This window comes from Lontra canadensis, unplaced genomic scaffold (assembly GCF_010015895.1).
Source record: "Lontra canadensis isolate GAN:19392208 unplaced genomic scaffold, GSC_riverotter_1.0 scaffold70, whole genome shotgun sequence".
NCBI lineage: Eukaryota > Metazoa > Chordata > Mammalia > Carnivora > Mustelidae > Lontra > Lontra canadensis.
In genome coordinates, this window is record NW_022631064.1 from 10,457,537 (window position 1) to 10,476,323 (window position 18,787).

An 18,787-nucleotide genomic window follows, 5' to 3' on the forward strand; every position below is an offset into this window, starting at 1 on the left:
AATGTAAGAAATACAAATGGAGATTTTCACACTTGAGAGATGATTAGTAGACTAGAAATACCAACTGACATATTTTTTAAATATCCAAATTACTTCATATTTTTGAATAATTTTTGAAGAATTTTTACTTTAAAATATTTTGTAGTTTTTAATAGCGAACATTTATTGGCTATTTATTATGTCCTAGGAAAAGTTTCTAAGCAATTTATTTGTATTAACTCATTTTGCCTTTACAACAACTTCACTGTAAGTAAAACAAAAACAAAAACAAAAAACTGAGGGTCAGAGAGGGTTATGTAAGTTGTCTAAAGTCCAACGTGGCTAGTAATCCAGGGGCCAAGTTTCAAATCCAAGAAAAGTGAGGTTCCAGGTTTGGCCATACAATAAAGAAGATGGCCTAAAATTGTGGGGGGCGGGGGTCACAGGCAGACATCATGCATATGTTATGCTTGAATTTGTGCACATGTCTAGTGTGCTTGAAGAATGGCTGAGGGTATATTTTGGCTTACCCAAAGGAATGGTTCCCTTACATTATTCAGGGACTCTTGAGGCATTTCCACATAACAATGAGAATCCTTTAACTGATAGTTTGGATTTGGTTTACTTGGTTATCCACTCAGGTGCCTTCTAGAGCTAAAGTTGTCTGGGTCTATGCACTTTAAACATGAAAGAAAAACTTACTTTTATTTTTACCTTATGGATGCTATTTTTTTTTATTTTTAAGATTTATTCATAGTAGAACTTTTATTCCAATATACTGGAAGAAATAAAAAAATAAAATTAATTTCTTCTGATTTTTCCTCCCATATCTGGAAATTTCAAGCAGATAGAATGCCAAAAAATATGAACAAAATCAGTGGTTCTTTGATTTTACATTTAATTGAAGTTCTTATAATTAACATTATCACATTTGCAATGGGAGTTCTTAGGTTAAAATCTGTGCTTTTATGTCAGTTGGGTGTCCATGTATTTGGAAATGTGACACTGTGTCTAATACAATAAAAAATAGAAGGAAATGATAGAAATATTGGTTTTAATGCAGCAATATGTGATTCAGTTTCCTCTTCTGATTTTTAAAATACTCAAGTTCATTTGAACATATTTAAATCTATTATCTGGGGGCGCCTGGGTGGCTCAGTAGGTTAAAGTCTCTGCCTTAGGCTCAGGTCGAGGTCCCAGGGTCCTGGAATCTAGCTCCACCCACATCGGGCTCTCTGCTCAGCAGGGAGCCTGCTTCCCTTCCTCTCTCTCTGCCTGCCTCTCTGCCTATTTCTGATCTCTGTCTGTCAAATAAATAAAAATCTAAAAAAAAAAATTAAATTTATTATCTGCACATACATTCTAGCTTCACTGCCTGAAAATTTGAAATATTATTACAGTGAAATGATTCTCTTAACTTTAACTGTTGTTCCGTTGCCATTTTTTGATGAACAAATATTATAGGACTTTTGTTATCATAAAACCTGCTTAACCTGCTTCCTCCTTCTTATTTGGAACATAATAATTTGCTTAGCATTTTTGAAAAATGTTGTCTGAATTTTTCCCTGAAATTGACTCTTATGTATCAGGAACTTAATCTGCCTTTATGTTTCTTTCTAGGAAAGAAAAATGTTTATTTTAAGATACAAAAAAATAAGGTTCCTTTAGACAACTTTATTGAGAAGTATATCAGAATATTTACACTTTGTCCTGTTCTTCTTAATAGACTAAAGCAAAATAAAAAAGACAAAAACAGAATATTTTTGAAGTTACTGGGCAGATAATAATATTAAACAATGGTTGAAGTTTAAACCATTTTTTAAAAATTTTATGTGTTGGTATTTTTCAATCTGTTTGTTATACTAAGTATATTAATGAGAATATATATATATTTTTTTTACAATAGGTTCCTGTCCTGAGACCACAGCAGGATGTGCCTTGGACAAAGGTATGCACATTTAAAATATATTTCCAATGTTCTCCATAAGTAAAGTATATAAATAGAAATGTTATAATAATAAAAATATTATAAAAATTATTAGTGTAATGTGCTTATATATATGGAAGTATAGTACATGTTCATGTTTATGATACACTCTTCCATCTGATAGAACATGATACTAGTGAGAAAACATTAGAATAAAAAATCTGATAATTAAATAAATATCATTTCCTTATCACAGAGACCCTTAATTCATACAGCATATATTCAAAGAATAGTTATCACTAATGCCCTTGAGAGTAAAACAATGGAACTATTTGAGGGAAGTTGTTTAACACAGTCTTTAGTGACTCTGATGATTAAATTATTGAAGGTAGGATATAAGCAAGTTAACTATTAGTTAAGAACTATCTAAGAATATCTAAGTTTTGGGGGACCAGAGAGTGAAATTATTTTAAAATTCCAAGTTGATTGCGGAAGAAGATGCAAACAGCAAAATAAATAGAGCTTGGTAAAAAGTATATAAATGCACTGCGGGAAAGATAATGATGAGAGTGCAAGGCCAGTACAGGATGCTTTTGATTCCAAAATGGAATGTTATTTTAAAAATGTGGACAAAGAACATTATAAATATCATGAATCATAATAACCTTGAATCCTGAGAGGGAGCTGAAAAGAATAGGTATACATTGAATTAAAGTACATAGTGGATGAAACAAGATGGGATTGGGAGGGAGACAAACCATAAGAGACTCTTAATCTCACAAAACAAACTGAGGGTTGCTGGGGGGAGGGGGGTTGGGAGAGGGGGGTGGGGTTATGGACATTGGGGAGGGTATGCGCTATGGTGAGTGCTGTGAAGTGTGTAAACCTGGCGATTCACAGACCTGTACCCCTGGGGATAAAAATATATTATATGTTTATAAAAAATAAAAAATTTTTTTTTGAAAAGTACGTAGTGGGAACTCCAGGAGTAAAGACAAAAGGAATTAAGATTCTCAGGGACTGTAAGGGAGAACGATGAAGGATGGAACTGGAAACTGATCCCACATACAGAAGCTATGAAAACCAGTCCTCTACGGAGGAAGTAGAAAGAAAAAATCGCTTAAAGTAGCACATAAGGAATGTGAGTTCTGGGATAAGGTACTAAAAGAAGGATTGTCATTTCTTTGGAAGTATTTAAATAATGAATGGGTTCACAAATGTTTGCTTATAGTTTCTCGAAAACTTCTTAGATCATTTACCCTATTTTGAGTCTTTCCACCACACAATGAATTGGGTGAGGCAGTTCTTTGATTTTTTTGTGTCATAAAGTAATTTCATATTTCAAGGAAAGTTGAAAGTTGGTTTGTGCTTAGAAAAAATGTGGATATATAAATATATGATATCATTAATAATTGATAACCTATTTTATGCAAACATAATACTTGGGGAAATACACTTATATACTCATCTTTGTATTTTAAATTTGGCTCAAAACATACTGTATGTGTTTTGCCATGTTATGTATCTATGAAAAAATAAACTTCTATAAGCAAATCATATACATATATGAATAATTGAGATTTAAAAACTGAAACATACTTCTAGTTTTTTTTTTAGTATGACTCGAGTCTATTTTTCATATACACATATATATATAAATATATATATATATATACACTTTTTTTTTTTAATCTTAGTTACTTTCAGGCTCTATTCAGAGACTGGTGTGACTTTTGAATATCCATGTAAAATATGCCAGCCAATGTGCTCTGCCAGACAGAGAATGAATGGCTTCAGGCACAAATCTCTGTTGTGTCAAGGCTTTGGCGTGACATTTGACAGGGAACTAAATCAAACATAGTACAATGCAAATAATCATGGTTTCCCATAGATACGCAGCCTCAACTTCAAGCCTGCTGTTAGTCATTACTACTCTTTCCCTTGGTATTTTAGGGAACATTTCCAGTAATAAACTGAAAACTATGGTATTTCCTGGTGCAAAGAAATAAGATGATCGTGGCTTTGAAATTGGACCTTCCTATCTTTGAAGTGTGGTTCTGTCACTGACTAGTTGTGAAATCTTGGGTAGGCTATTTCGGATAAAAAACGAATATACTAATGCTTATCACAGGGGTTGCAAGGATATTAAAATGATAAAATTGTCCTAAAGCACCTCTTCTACCTATTACATAATTAAATGCTATTTTACTTCTTCCAATGGGGTTTTGTGTTAGACTTTTTAATGATCATCTCAATCATTTTGTGAATGTAAGAGGATGACTCTAATATACATTTTTAAGTTTCAGGGTGTGTAAGCATGTGCAAAAATATTTGTCTCCATCTTTGGGTAGACATTCTTTCTGGTGAAGGAAAAGTCGTTGCAAATTTCTTGATCTTTTTTTACATTTGCTTCCTTTTTTAAAGAGTTGCATGTGATACAAAGGGCCTTTATGTTGCATAAGAGTGTCTGAATCTCCTTCATTTAATTTTAGGCTTTGTTAGTGTGCTCAAGGATAGAAAAACACATTGTAAAATGTAGGTAGCTTAGCAAAACTATATCTCCAGAGCATACCCACACTATCTTAGTTTAGTTCAGTAGCTCAGTTCAACTTCCTCCTGGGAAGTTATTATGTGTTATATGCACTGTGCTAGGTGCTAAAGATGTGAAGAAGAAAGAGATATGTTCTCTTCCCGGTAAGGACATTACAATCCTGGAAGAGAGAAGACACGTAAACATATCATTTAATCAATCAATCAATCAATTAATTAATTAATTTTTCAAAGGATTTTTATTTATTTGAGAGAGAGCGCATGAGCCAAGGGGAGGGGCAGATGGACAGGGAGAGGCAGACTTCCCCCTGAGCAGGAAGACCAATGACACAGGGCTCCATCGCAGGACCCTGAGATCATGACCTGAACTGAAAGAAGATGCTTAACAGACTGTGCCCTCAGGCGCCCCCCCCCATGTCATTAAAAGGGGAACCCTCTTACACTGTTGGTGGGAACGCAAACTGGTACAACCACTCTGGAAAACAGTTGGGACGTTCCTAAAGATGTTAAAAATAGAGCTAGGCTATGACCCAGCAATCACACTACTAATTATTTACCCTAAAGATAGAGATGTAGCAAAAAGAAGGGGTACATGCACCCTAATGTTCATAGGAGCAATGTCCACAATAGCCAAACTGTGAAAGGAACCGAGATGTCTTTCAACAGATGAATGGATAAAGAAGATGTGATTCATTTATACAGTGGAATACTACTCAGCCATCAGAAAGGATGATTATCTACCATTTACATTGACATGGATGGAACTGAAGGGTATTATGCTAAGTGAAATAAATCAATGGAAAGAAAGGCAATTATCACTTGGTTTCACTCATATGTGGAATATAGGAAATAGCATAGAGGATCAAAGGGGAAGGGAGGAGAAACTAATGGGAAGAAATCAGAGAGGGAGACAAACCATGAGAGACACTTGACTCGAGGAAACAACCTGAAAGTTGTGGAAAGGAAGGTGGGTGGGGGGATGGGGTAACTGGGTGATGAGAAGAGCACTATGTGTTATGTACAACTAATGAATCATTGAATACTATATCAAAAACTAATGATGTACTGTATGTTGGCAAGTTGAACATCATTTAAAAAAATGATGTTGTAACGGTACAAAGGAGAGATGCCAATGGAGTGCCATTAAAAAGTCGTTTCAATCAATCTAGCTTCCTGGAGGAGTGGAGACTTCAAGTATCTTGAAAGATGCTGATGAACTGGTCAGGTATCAGTCAAATACAGCAATGGGAGCGCAGAAGTGGTCAAGAATAGGACTGTAACAGTGATGACAGTAATAAAAGTTTAGACTTGAAACTGGGAAGCAAAATTCTCTCACTTAGTTCTTCAAAGTATATATTTAAGATATATTTAGGAGGTTTTTTTTTTTAATGAGACTAAGATTTATCATAGTGATATTTATAACATGGCATTAGGAAGCAAATTAACTATTAAATAATAGGGAAACTGAAATAAATTATAAACTTTAGGAGAAGATAGTTTACAGTTTCTGAAATTTATAATTTTGAAGATTATTTAAGGAGGATGTGTTCTTAAAAAGTAAGACAAATTGTAAAATAGTGCTATAAGTACCGTACCTCTTTTATATATATGCTGTTGTACATATTTATTTAAAAAGACAGAATATTCAAATTATTGTATATACGATGTCCTTTTGTTAGGGCAAAGGTTTCAAGAACATATAGATGACTATGAAGAAACCATTCAGCATTCATTAATAGTGATTATCTCTATATAGTATACATAGCTATATGTGTGATTTTTGCTTCCTTTTGAAACTTCGAAATATGTCTTACATTTTATATGACAAACATGATGAACACACTCTAATGTGGCTCCCATGAGTCCTGCCTCCTGATGTTCAGATCTTGAGTGTGGACAGAACCTTTGACTTGCTTCCAACCAACAGCATGTGATGAACATGATAGCATTTCAGTCCTTTGATTATGTTACACTGATAGGTGTGTACAATTTGGATAGGTGCATAATGATATCTCACTGTAGTTTTAATTTTAATTTTCCTAATGACTAATGATTTTAAATATATTTTTATGTGCTTATGTGGCATCCGTGTATCTTCATTGATGAAATGTCTCTTCATGTAGTTTATCTATTTTATAACTGGATAGTTTTTAAACTGTTAATTTTGAGAGCTCTTATGAGTAATGTATTGAATGTATATACATATTAGATGATGGAGAAGTTGAAGAGATATTGGCTGGAAATCTAGACAAGTAAGCAGTCAGGTTTCCATATTAGTCTGAAGCCCTGACGGGAAGTAATAAAGATTATAAGGCTGTGATAGTCAATATGGCGTAGGAGCACATCTTGAGGAGGATAATAACGTCATTCCCTGAAGCACAGAATGGTCCCTTACCCTCAAAAATTTTATTGTATGTTAATAAATAAAGTGTTTCTCCATTCCCTGGATTTGAAATTTTTATGTGTGTTCTCATTTATCATAGACCTTTTATAGTACCAGTATTTGAGTATTTTTAATAAGATATAAAATTTTCCAGTGGGAAACTAAATTAAAGTTTTGGTGTGTGGCAAAGACACAGGGAGAGAAGAAATGTTTGATTTGGTCAAACAGATCTGGAACTCAGATTATCTACAGAAATAGGGTAGATATTTTGTAAAGAGTTCCTTCTCTAGATTGGTAAGAAAGTTCAGTTCAGAAGGCAAATCCATTATCTGAGATGTGTGGTGATACATCCATGGCAGTCCAGCAGACAGGGAAGGTTGGGAGTTTATCATGAGGAAATGTGCAATACCAGCTGAGAGGAGAAAAAAAAGGAAGCAATATCTGAAAGTCTAGAAAGACTAGTGAATGTTGGTTAATTGAGGGCATCCAGTGGCAAAGTAACCATTCATCATTCAAGAGAGACAGTAACTATTTGAAGACATCTGTTTCATTTGTTTGTATTTGTAATAGACTGGGTTTATACTCAAAATTGAAAATTAATATATACTGGTGTAAACTGAAATAAGTCCACTCAATTGAACAGGGACCAAGACATCCCCAACTGTATGAGCATTAAGCCTTTAGTTGCTGGATTGTGGGGGCTTCTGGAGGAGAGCCCAAGCCTGTAAAGGCAGTGAGAAAGAGGGAGCTTGATTCATTGCCAGTCCAAGTTCTTTATTATTTTAATAATTAGTTCATTCAATACCAGAACAGACTGGCCAAATACAGCCTTGACTATATGTCTATTAGTAGAAGGTTTCAGATCAGGCTAAGAATAAAATGACTAAAGAAAAGGAGCAAGAAACCTGCTTGCTCAAAGATAAAAACTGGTAGAAGGGTTACTTTTGAAAACTACTTTACTATGGAGATCATCAAAATTGACTTGATGGAAGATTCTGAAATACCAAAGGTATAAAACATGATCTTTTTTTCATTAAACACTATCTGTCATGCTTTGAGAAGCCTACTTCCTACTGGGTAGTGTGCTTGCTACCTTTATCACATTTGGGGATCCCATAGCTTTTCAGCCACTTTTTGCTGTGACAAGGTCTTATATTTCTTGTTAAGAATTTTGATTATTTTAATGTTTCAGCCTCATATTTAATTCATAGATTCTCGCCTTGCCTGGGTGCAGCCTAGACTTGATGTTCTAGCTGTTTTAAAGATGTTCAGGGTAGTAAGTGATGGGGATGAGTGGGAGTGAAGGAAGAGGAGGAGGGTACCAAATGCCCTGATTCCTCACATTTCTTCCTCCTTTTCTGTTATTTGTTTGGGTTGGAATAGGGGAAGTAGAAGTTACATTCTTACATGTAACTGTCCTCAGGCAAGTGGCTATCCATTTTCCATTGTTGTCACTGCTGCTTTATCTTCGGCTTTGAGTGTTTTCTACGAATCTGGAGCCCACTTCCTCCACAAATATGCTTTCGGTGTACTTCAGAACACTTATATAGTTCTATATAGTTAACTTCTATATAGTGGCCTAGTGTGCCAGGCCTGACTGAGATTCAGCCTCTTTCCACCTCTCCTCACCTACCTCCTGTCAGGCTCCATATTATGGCCACATCACAGACTTCACACATGGAAAGATATGTGGTTCCCTGTTGCTCTTGATGACATAAGAATTGCCTTAAGCTAAAACTAAACATTAATTGAAACACACAGAAGTCAACTGAACAGGAGAGAGTCTACATTGAATGATGTATTTTTTTTTTAAATAGGGAAAGGAACGATGGTATTTTCTTTAAGTAGGAAAAATTAAGTGTAGAGTGGGAAACTGTGAAATAGACATAAACACGTGAGTGTATGTGTGATGTGTGTGTAAAAATTATTTTTTGAATTTTTTCCACTTTGCTCCTGAAATGAGAGCTGAGTAGTTCAAATACAGCCTAAATGCATTTGCAATGCACCCAACCAGGATTATTTGGGGAATTTTTCCCCAGAAGTGCTAGAGGTTCACCAGCAGAAATGGCAATCGGGATTATCCAATGTAAACCTTACCTAGCTGATAATCATTATAACTCAAAGAGATCAGCAATGGTACGGTACTATTAAGAACATCCAGGAAATGGTTTTACACGTGTTCTAGACTGTGTAAGGAGACAAGTGAAGCCAAAATAATGATGACAGGCTTGCTGAAAAAAGGAGAGTCAGAATTCTTGGCTATGATGAGCAGGACAGTCAGGAACATATACATGTTCAGAAGGATAGGTATATAGGTATACCTTATGTTCTCCTTATGGAAATTCTGCAAGGTAGGAAGATCCATGTTTATTTGGGGAAACTGAGTCATAAAACACATAAGTAAATATGTGATAGGCAAAATTCATTTGCACTGATTCCAAATCCCCCATTCTTTATATGAAGTTACAGTAGTTAATACAGAATACTGGAATAGAAGAATTGGGTTATAAACTGGGTTTGATTAAAGAATAAATCATTATTTTATAATAAATCCTTGTTCTCAATTTCTGTTTTAGAAATTGTTTTGTTTTCTGAACTGAGAAAGATAACTGAAAAAAGAAAACTTCATAAGATTTATATAAAACATCCTTTTTTTTTCAAATTCAGGAAGTTAGTGTTCTCAGTTGCTTTTGAAAGACTTATTTAAGCCCAGAAGCTGCTGCACTAAAAATTGCAGAATGTCAAATCTACACTCCCCTATACATTTTGTGTTTTATCATAAAATTTAAATAGTTGTATGTGCACATAGCAGAGCTATCATTTGCATGAAACTTAACTAAAAAGTAAATAGTAAATGTTTCAAATAGAATATAAAAGGTGTAATTGTTTGGTTCCTTTGCACTTCTACTCTTTCTATTATGAACAAGTGCTAAGGAAATGATCGCAAGGGGAATTCCAGGCAACTGTTCCATCTTTATTATATTGCCTGAATTCCTGTGAAGTTTTGCTGATATACTAAGTAGACCATCCAAGTGAAAATAATTCTATAATAAACATTATTTTCGGAGCTTTGAAGAAAACAGTTATTCCATAAAGGTGTTTTATGAAACATGTCCTTGTAAAAACAAACACTCCAGGTAAAATAGGTTCCATGAAAAAAGTAATTTGAGAAACACTACTTACCACATCCCTGTATACCCAATCATCCTATGAGAGATTTAGCATGTTTATCAGCACAAGACCATGAATATTTCTGCAGCAAAAGCTATTAATTTTGTTTGCTTTAGCAAAACTTGAACTCAATATAGCCATGTGGGAGGCAGTATTTTATAGCAGTCAAGAGAGTGTGGTCTCTGGGGTCAAAATCTGGGTTTAATTTAATTGTCCATTTTTTTAAATCGAGGTAAAATTTACATAATATAAAACTAACTATGTAAGGTGACTCATTCATTATTATTTAGTACATTAGCAATACATTCACAACCTCTATCTAATTCCAAAACATTTTTATCACTCCAAAAGGAGCCCCGTACTCATTAAGTAGTTGCTCCCCATTCCTACAACCCACCCTGCTCCACTATGAGAAATCCTCTGAACATCTACTTACACTCCTTGAGACTCAGTTTTTCTCAGCATTCCTAAAAAGACAGGAATGGCTTCCACCTTATATGGTAGGTGTAAGGATTCAGTAAAATAATCTATACAGCGTACCTAGAATACTGTAAGTATTAAATACATGTTTGATAAAAAATTAACTTATTTGGCCTTCTTTAGCATCCATGGAGTAATTGTTTGAGAAAGTACTTTAGAAAAAATGCTAATAGAAGTCTATAGAACAGGAAAAGACCTCTAAGAAGTATTAAAGCAAGGATTCCTTAGGTGCTAATGAATCTCATTATGATTAGAATTAGAATTAGAATTAAAATGAGCACTCACGTTTATCTCTGTCTTTCCATATAATGTTTTTGGCAAAAGTGGTTTAGAGGTAGAAGTTAGAGCAGAGAGGTGTTGAGGGAGGGACAGAAGTCCCCAGAAATTAAGACATGAATGAAGGAGATGAAACAGCTGACAGCAACAATAACCCAAGTCTAATTATTTTCCTGTTGATTTCATGGATATTCATGATTATGAGATTTCTAAAAAGTGTCCTTGACATGGAAAAGCAACATGTAAGAATATAAAATTATCAATAAGCATATATTTATATTTATGTAAATGCATGCAAATTTAATTATAGGTATAATTTTATATAAATGGAATCATATTCTACAATAGGTGTATAGCTCTAGAAGAATTTTCACTGAAATGAGAGCAGTAATTGCCATGCTATATCAGAAATTCAGGTGTTTTTCATTTGCCTCTGTAATCTTTTCCATAATTTGAAATTTTCTACATGACTATATGCTATCTTACCAACAGAAACAAAGCAAAATGCTATATCCACTTAATAATAGAGACACATTACAATCAAATCTTGTTTGATGTTTTTACCTGACTTGTCTTGATAATTGCTGGAAGACAAACCCTTAAGTGTCAAAATGATTCTGTGCCTGATGGATGCACTTTCGCTCAGTTCCAGGTGGAGACAGAAGAAAGAATAAAGGAGTTTGTGGAGTCTTCCTTTCCCCATCAATACAAATTAAACTCTTAAACTCTGGTAATCTACAGCAAACTGGAGCTGTCTATGTCTTTTTTTCCTTCTTTCTAGTTCACTCAGTCCACATTAAAACAAAACAAAAAACGAAACTCCTTTCTCCCCCAAAACATAATTATATCATTGATTTATAATTCCTTTACAAATTCTACAAAATGTAATACACTCAGTGATTTTTAAAGGAGGAGAATAATTTATCACTCTTCACTAGACAGGCAAGATTTATTTTCTGTTCCTAATCTTCAGTCTGTACTTTCTTCATTTGCTTCCTGAACAGGAGGTAACACAGGATGTAAGCTCCTGAAGTGGTTTTTAAACTTGAGTGTCTTCATAGGAATCCTCTGAGATTAAAATGCAAAGTGATGGACCCCACCCCAGAGTTGCTTATTCTTGAGAATGAGGTCTGAGACTCTCCAGTTTACAGTAATCAAAATGATACTGAGGCATGGATTACACTTTGAGAAACATTGGAAGCTTGATAGCCCTCAATGGCTAAACAGCTTGCAAAACTGTGATTTAAAAAAATAATTTCTTCCAGTAATGTTTCTTCTAAAAGCATTAGTAATTCTTTTTAGCTCCTCTTCTTGAAAATGTGTTTGGTTCAGGTAGAGCTTGACAGCTTGTCCATCATAATAATCATATGGACTATCCCCAAATGCCAAATGCAGAAACGATCAAACAATCTACTTTTCATTTCATTTCTTCATAGAATAAATATAATCCAATTGCTTATGACAAGTGAAAGAATCAAATCTTCAATTATATTTTGTTATTAGATTGATGTGATTTCACCAAAATAGTTTTGTTTGCAATAAATTATTTAGTACACAGTATGAAATAGCAATATAATATTTAATTTATATACTATCTATAGTTTAGGATTTTTTTTAAAACTGTCTCAGATGTGCTAACACATTTTCCCCTAAACACCCCTGAGAAGCAGATAAGAACTGCTATTACCACCAATTGCAGAGAGATTGAATCACTGAGTTATTAAGTAACTGGAAGAGGGTCATGGAGTCAGTGACTAAGTCAGAACAAACACTTCATCTTCTAACTCCTTGATCAGTAATTTTCTCAACAAATCCTGTTGTGTATATCTCTACCTGTAAGAGTTTACAAGTCATTCAATTTCCTGAGAGATTCTTCATTATGGACATATGAGAATTTGTACCTTCTAGAAGGTTGAGACCTGGAAGTGGAAAATCATATTGAAGACAAGTCCTTACTTTTCAAAGATAACTTAAAAAAAAAAAAAATTTCCTTGAATGTCCTTGCCGCTATTCCTATTTCACAGAGTACTTCATTCATTCATTCATTCATTCACTCACTCACTCATTCAGTCAAGGAACTGATATTTACTGAGCATATGTAATGTGTCTAACACTGCAAGTAAACAGGACAGTATCTTTGTCTTGAGTTTGTGCAGTCTACTAAAGAAACAGACACACATACAAATGGTTTGATTTAACAGTTGCTCTCTTGGAACTAGGTATTATGTGCAAAGTGGCTTAGGGGAAGAATCCCTGAATCCTTTTCTTCTCAGAAATTAGGAAATTTGAGCAAGGATTTGAAGGAAGGGCAAGAATTTACATGGATTCAATGTGAGAATAGGGGCATGGTCAGAGGGAAAACTTGAAACATAATGTAGTTGTATCCCATCTAAGATATAAGAGCAGATTCCTGGATTCAAAATTCAGAGGGCAAATAAATACATTTATAATTTTTGGAGGGCATTTACACCACATTGGAATCCTCATTTTTGGAACCTGGCATTTTCCAAAGAGAACAATGTGGATCATACTCAGAGAAATGACCCTTAACACCATGAGCTTTCCCCATTAAAAATGTTATCTCTCTGGCAGCCATACTGACTTAGAAAACTAGATTTCTCTTTGTTATACAATGTATACAAGCAAACACAAAAGAAAGCTAGTGTTTTTAAAAGGTAAAACTAAACTTCTTAGGCTGGTCTTGTATGCTTCAGCCTGAAGGGTATTTTTGCAACCAAGTAAGAAGCCCTCAAAATGTAATGGAAACACTGACAGACACTTAACTATACCAGCTCTGGTGGGTACAGCCATAATTCACTTCATAATACAAATTGATATGTTGTCCAGAGGGTTCCCTGCATTGGTGTTATTGAGTGTCTTTTGAAAAGTTCTGGTTCTGGGCTATGAAGCTGTAAAATGAAACTGAATGATTCTCTCTGAAATAGTTTCTGAACGGGGCCCCTCAATTACGGTAGTGCTATCCTTAGGGCAGGCAACATGGAAATGTCCTATGAGGACGGGAAATATAAAAATAATAAACCAAAGTGAAAACAAACGATGAAACAAAGTTTGTTGTATTAAGTCTAATGTTTCTTCCCACAAGGTCTACTTAAAAGCTGAGTACACCAGAGATGAAAAAGGGCAGCTTGTTTTAAGTGGGGTTGGTTGTTAAGCAGGTTAGGAGTACACTATGTATTTGCAAAATTATGTGGCGGGCCAAAGTTTAGCCATCCCTGTGATCTTGATGGCCTAAGTGTCCTATGTGTTTTATAATATAATGCAAATGACTTCAATCTGAGTTAGCCACATTTCCAAATACCATTTAGGGCTTTAAAGTCTTGTCCTAGAAAGGTCTTGCCAGGCCATGTTTAATGGATCTTCTAAACAATGTAAAAAGATTTCTCTAAATGTGTTACACAGCTTATAATTTCAGTGTAAAAATAAATTTCTACTGTCCCCAATACTGCTCCCTTCCCATATGCAATTTTTGAGGCTTTTTATTGAAAATGTTATAATGTCACTTTCTTCTCTTTCAATCTGAATTCTTCCAACCTTGGTCTTAAGATTCCAAGTGCTGAGTTGGGGTTCTGACAAGTAGTAAAACTCCACAGAATTCAGAACATAACACATAATCCTGAAAGACACACTCAATTTTCTCCAGGAAATTAGGAGACAAGGATTCTAGTGTCAGCTTTTCCAATGTGAACTCTGTAGCCTTGAGTTCACTATAACCTTGATGGGCCTCAATTTGCTCATCTCTAAAATGAAGGTCACAGACTACCTCTTTGCATCCTTTAATGCTGTTCCACAATACCATTTAAGCATGCTAATGAATTGCTTTAAATATTGAAGTCCACATTATACCTTATGGAAAAGCAAAACTGGCAAGATTTTCCTCTCAATTACTTGTGCTAATAGGGGCCAAAATGGCATGGATACTTTAAATTCACAGATAATCCCCAAACTTCAATTTAGCTAAATGTTCCAACCTCCTCTCCTGCCAAACCATTTACAGGGGAATCAAATAATTAGCACACACTGGCATGAGATTTGTCTCCTTTAAAATTCCTGCCTTCCCTATTGCCTTACCACTAGGAAATTTTGATACCTAAATCCCCCCACCACCCCACCAAAAATATATGAGGAGTAAATCAAGTATAGCTTTTTGCATGACTACTTATCAGTTATGGCTCAAAATATTCCAACACTGTTACTATTAATAACAATTTATAAAGGGCTTATCCTATGTCAAGTGTATTACAAATCATAGTGCCTGATCACTTTGTCAGGTAGCCTATTAGTTTCCTAGGGCTGCCATTACCAAGTTCCACAAGCTGAGTGGCTTAAACACCAAGGAATTTATTGTCTCATAGTTCTGGAGACTAGAAGTCTGAAATTAAGGTGTCAGGAGAACTGGTCTCTTCTAAGGGTTGTGATGGAGAATCAATTTCAGGCCTCTTTCCCAGCTTCTGGTGTTTGTTTGTTTGTTTGTTTGTTGGCAATATTCTGGCACCTTTGACTTGTAGATGTGTCTCTCTGGTCTCTGCTCTCGTCTTCACATAGAGGTCTCTCTGTGTCTCTGTCTTTCACATGGTGTTATTTTCATAAGGACACCATTCATATTGGATTAGGGGCTCATCCTACTCCAATGTGACTTTGTTTTAACTGTATTACTTCTGTAAAAGACCCTATTTCTAAATAAGGTTACATTTGGATGTACTGGGAGTTAGAAGTACATATATGTACTTTTACGGTGGGACACACCTCAATCTGTAAGAGGAAAGTATTATGCTTACTTTGTAGATAAAGTGGCTAAGGTTACAGTGTTGAATTAATTTTCCCAAGGCCACAAAACCAGTCAATGGTGGAGCTTGGATTCACATCCAAATTTTATGGTTTCATTCATTGTTTAGCAAATTATCTCGGTACTTGAAAATTTCTGTCAGTCTCCCGGGGCTAAGAATATTAAATATATTCTTTTGGATAATTCCGGTATTACAGAGGATTCATCAACAATGACCAACATCCAAGATTCATTGACGGCACTAAGGCTCACTATGCACTTGTCAGTGTTGATACTGGACCCCAAGTAATCTTGAATTGCATGTATATAATAACCTTGAGAAATCTAATAATGGAGGCCCTTCTAAAAAAGATTTTCTAGTGAAATATAATTGACATACAACAATTGTTTCTGGTGTACAACATAATTGACATTTGTATACATTACAAAATGATCACTATAGTAAGCCTAGTACCATCTGTCTCCATTCAAAGTTACAACTATTTTTTTTTTGTGATGAAAACTTAAGATTTACTTTCTTAGCAACTTTCAAATTTACAATATAATGTTACTGACTGTAATTACCATACTATACATTAATTCTTATGACCTGTTTTCTTATAAATCAAAATTCGTACCTCTTAATCATCTTAACCCATTTGCCCACTTCCTTATCCCCCTCCCCCTTGGCAGCTGTCAATGTATTCCCTGTATCTATGTGGATTTTGTTTTGTTTGTTCATTGGTTTTGTTTTTTAAATTCCACATATAAGTAAAATTATACAGCATTTATTTTCCTGTCTTACTTCATTTAGCATAATACCTTAAAGATTCCATGTTGTTACAAATGGAAAGACTTCATTCTTATTTTGACTGAATAGTATTCCATTTTATTTATTTATATATATATGTGTATGTGTGGGTATATATGTGTGTATGTGTGTATATATATATATATATATACACATATATATATCTCTTTCACATCATCTTTATCTTTTCATGCATCAGTGGACACAGGTCATTTCTGAATCTTGGTATCTTAAATTAGGCTATATATATATATATGTATATATATATATATATATATATATATATATATATCTCACATCATCTTTATCCATTCATACATCAATGGACACTTAGGTTGTTTCTGAATCTTGGTATTGTAAATAATGCTGCAATGAATATAGGGAAACATATATCTTTTTGATTTAGTGTTTTGTTTTCCTTGGATAAATATCTAGAGGTAAAATTGCTGTCTTGTGTGGTAGTTCTATTTTTAATTTTTTGAGGAACTTCCACACTATTTTCCCTAGTGGCTGCACTAATTTTTATTCTTAACAGTAGTGCACAATTGTTCCTTATACTCCCCATCTTCACCAACACTTGGTATTTCTTGTCCTTTTGTTAGTAGTCATTTTGGCAGGTGTGACATGGTATCTGATTGTTTTGATTTGCAATTCCTGGTGATTAGTGATGTTTAGCATCTTTTCTCTTGTCTTTTGGCCACATGTATGTCTTCTTCGGAAAAATATCTATTTAAATCTTGTGCCCCCTTTTTAATTGGATTGTTTTTGTTGCTATTGAATTTCTTTCATCAATGCCTTATGTTTTTCAGATACATTACAAGTTTTTACCATCTTGATTAAATTTACTCCTAAGTATTTTATTTTTTTGAACAATTATAAAGGGGATTATTTTCTTTCTTTTTTTTTTTTTAAGATTTTATTTATTTGACAGACAAAGATCACAAGTAGGCAGAGAGGCAGGCAGAGAAAGAGGGAAGCAAGCTCCCTGCTGAGCAGAGAGCCTGATGTGGGGCTTGATCCCAGGACCCTGGGACCATGACCCGAGCCAAAAGCAGAGGCTTTAACCCACTGAGCCACCCAGGCGCCCCAAGGGGACTGTTTTCTAATTTCTCATTTGGATAATTTGTTCTTAGTGTATAAAATACAATAGATTCTTGTATATTCATTTTGTATCCTGCAAATTTATTGAATTTGCTTCTCCTAAAAGTTTTTTGATGTTGTCTTTAGGGTTTTCTATATATAAAATTATGTCATCTGAAGATACTGATAGTTTTACATCTGCCTTTTCAGTTTAGAGGCCTTTTCCTTCCTAATTGTTCTGGTTGAAATTTCCAATACCCTGTTGAATAAAAGTGGTGAGAGTGAGAAAAATATTTTTAGACATTCAGTAATTACTTAGTAAGTAATTGGTAAATGGCACCTAGCAGGATTATTTTGTTTTATTGTGTGCTTTCGTGTGTGTGTATTGTGTGTGTGTGTGTGTGTGTGTGTGTGTGTGTTTGTATTTCATTTAAGATCCACTCTCCTATGGCAGGAAAGGGATAATTAGCATTCTGCAGTTATATAAGAAGTTGCATTTATAGGTCAGTTAGCTGTCATCACATTTTTGATCTTTTCTCCCCATTTTGCTTTATGGCTCTTAAGAGATTGGCCCTTGTGAAACTGGCTGGCTGCCCATTAACCTTGGTTCTTGTGAAACTTGGCTCTACCCTGAGTGCCTTTAGTTACTATCCTGTACATAAGTGGATGAGATAGAAACTTGGGAATTGGAGGGAGCAGAGGGCTTTGGGAAAGGGAAAGGAATACACAAGTGTAATGATTAGGATGAATAGGAAAGATTCCATTAGGTCCTTGAGTCTCTGGGAGTCCTCAGGTTCCTCCAACAAATAACCCTTATTTTTTGATAGTTTACCAAAATAATCCCTCACTTTAAAATATCTTCACAGTGTTTGGATAATATAACTGATATTTTGCTATATAGGGAATTACTTATGTTATTTTTTAAGTGAAAAACTGTGGGAAGTTAAAGAGACAATTAGTTATTAACAATTTAATATGAATTATTATGTTCAGCCTTTGCTTTACAGAGCACTCACAGATTAGTTACAGTGAAATAAGTTGAGGTTTTGATGCATGAGTTGGGAAAAGGAAGAGATAAGTAGATAGGGAATGTGTTTACTCAACGAATAGAGTTTATGGTGGAGGCATTTTGGTTTGTGTATGGTTATCTCTTCTCATTGACAACTTTATATAAACTAGACTTATGATCTATTTTTGGTTTGTTTTATAATTGAAGAAAAGCAAATTTTTTTGTGAGAGTTATTAGCATTATTTTATTTATGAAATTTCAATATTAGATACATGGAATACATAATTGTTAGAATAAATTTAAATGTCTAAATAATTATCATCTTTGATTGCACTTAG

General features: G+C 34.4%; 1 long non-coding RNA gene across 1 annotated transcript in view; it reads left to right on the forward strand.

Moving 5' to 3' along the window:
- Positions 1-18,787, forward strand: part of LOC116881031 — an 877,038-nt gene that overhangs the window by 833,030 nt on the left and 25,221 nt on the right. The window contains exon 5 of the long non-coding RNA XR_004385327.1: positions 1,886-1,927. This is a non-coding gene — a long non-coding RNA (uncharacterized LOC116881031). The remainder of the gene's footprint in view (positions 1-1,885; positions 1,928-18,787) is intronic.